Below are 2,060 nucleotides of genomic sequence, written 5' to 3' on the forward strand. Positions count from 1 at the left end.
AGAAGGCTTTCTTGGCGCAGCTCAGCGACCTCGACATGAGCTCTGACACCGACCGCTCTTCTTCACCGACCTCCGACGACGATGACAAGAAGAAGAAGAAGCGGGACAATGAAGCCACTGGCTTCATCGGCCTTAGCTTGGCGGCCGGTCAGTGCAAGAGTTTCTGCACCATGGCCGGTGAGGCCAATGATGCTCGTGCGTCTCCAGGTGGACATGCTACACCGACGCACGACGACTCTTCTCCTGGATCCGAGAGTGATTCAGAGGTAAACTCCACTATCGACCTGCTTGATATTGAGGTTAGGGAGTTGTACGCCGCTCTCGACAATCAGAAAAGGCTGCTTAAGGAAGCTGCTAGAGAGCGTAAGAAGCTTAGGGCTGAGCTAGCTTGTGCTAGAGAGAAATCTGGTGAGGATGAGTGCGCTGGCTGCTTTTCTCACATGAATGATCTTGTTGCTCTCCGTGCCAAACATGATAAGAACGTAGCAAACTTGGATGTTGCCAAGACCTCGCTGGCTGACGTATCTCATGAGCTAGCTAAGGCCAAGCATGAGCTTGAACTAGCCAAGGACGCTCCTATCGTTAGTGATGTGCTTGAATGTGATGAGTGCTCCATCTTTAAGTCTGATCTAGCTTCTTTGCAGTCTAATTTTGCTGCTGTTGTGTGTGAGCTAGAGGAGCTTAGGTCTAGGCCTGTTCTGCTTGGTGCTTGTAAACTTTGTCCCACACTTAGGTCGGAGCTAGATGAGAAGAACGCTTTGATTAAGTCTTTGGGGAATACTAAGGTCGTGGAGTCTAGCCCACCTAATGATTGTCTTGTTTGCCCTGGTCTGATTTCTAAATTGGATGATCTTGCGATAGAGAAAGCCAACTTGGAGAATGAGAACACATATCGTAGGGCAATTCTTAGTTGGATTTTTGCTAGTGTGCCGCAGTTGGGCATGATGATCAAGTAGTTTAAGCGTGGTGATGGGTTTGGGGTCGGTTACACCTACAAGCAGTCAGACTTTAACATGCTGTATGGTAAGGTCAGCAAGGCTGCTGGAATTCCAAGTGCTCTAAACACTACTAGTACGAGCACGCAACCTTCGCTTGTTGACCTCGTGGATGGTGTGCTAAAAGAACAACCAAAAGCACCTCAACAGAAGCAGGTTTGGGTTCCAAAGCCCAATGAGCTGAGGAATCCCCTCGATACGCTCCTTGCTGCCACAACCCAGGTTGCCCCGAAGAAGGGGGCTGCTCCTTCCCGTCCAAAGGCGGGGCCTCCACCTCCCAAGAGAGAGGTGAGGTACCATTGTGAGTACTGTGATAGAGACAGTCACTTGGAGGAGTTTTGCTTCAGAAGAAAGCGGGCTGTGAGGTGTGAGCAGGAGAGACGTAACTCAGACATGTACTCTGCTCGAGTGCATGGTCCTCCTCGGCGTGGTGGTAGGCAAGATGCTAGGGCACGCCGTGTAGGTGGAGAACAGGGAGACGGTGGTGATTACCGTGCTCCAGCGGGTGATCGCTTTGCCGGTCGTGCTCCTGGTCATCCTCAGTATGGCTACGGACCACGGGACCAAGGCTTTGGAGGAGGTTACGATGCACCACACTTTCCTCGCGGTGGTGGTCGTCAGACTCGTGGTAGACGGGACAGGGGATACGCTTTACCCGATTTTGCTAACCCTTCTGTAGAGCAAATGGCTTGACACTGGTTTGCTTCACACTTTGCTAACCCCAGTGTGGAGACATTTGCTCACCCTTTGTCTCACTACTGATGTGCAGGTTGGAGGCTTGCAAAACAGGTGGATCATGGACTCTGGTTGTTCGCGCCATATGACCGGGAATGACAAATGGTTCTCCAGCCTCACCCCGATGCACTCAAAGGAGTACATTGTGTTCGGGGACAATGGGAGAGGAAAGGTTCGTTGAATTGGCGTTGTTCATGTTTCAGATTGCTTTACCCTGAGAGAAGTTACTTTGGTTTCGAACCTTGGGTTTAATTTGCTCTCTGTTTCGCAACGTCTTGATGAGGGGTTTGAAGTTCACTTCAAGGAGGGTTGTTCTCGTGTTTTAGATTC

This window comes from Panicum virgatum, chromosome 5N (assembly GCF_016808335.1).
Source record: "Panicum virgatum strain AP13 chromosome 5N, P.virgatum_v5, whole genome shotgun sequence".
NCBI classification, from domain to species: Eukaryota; Viridiplantae; Streptophyta; class Magnoliopsida; order Poales; family Poaceae; genus Panicum; species Panicum virgatum.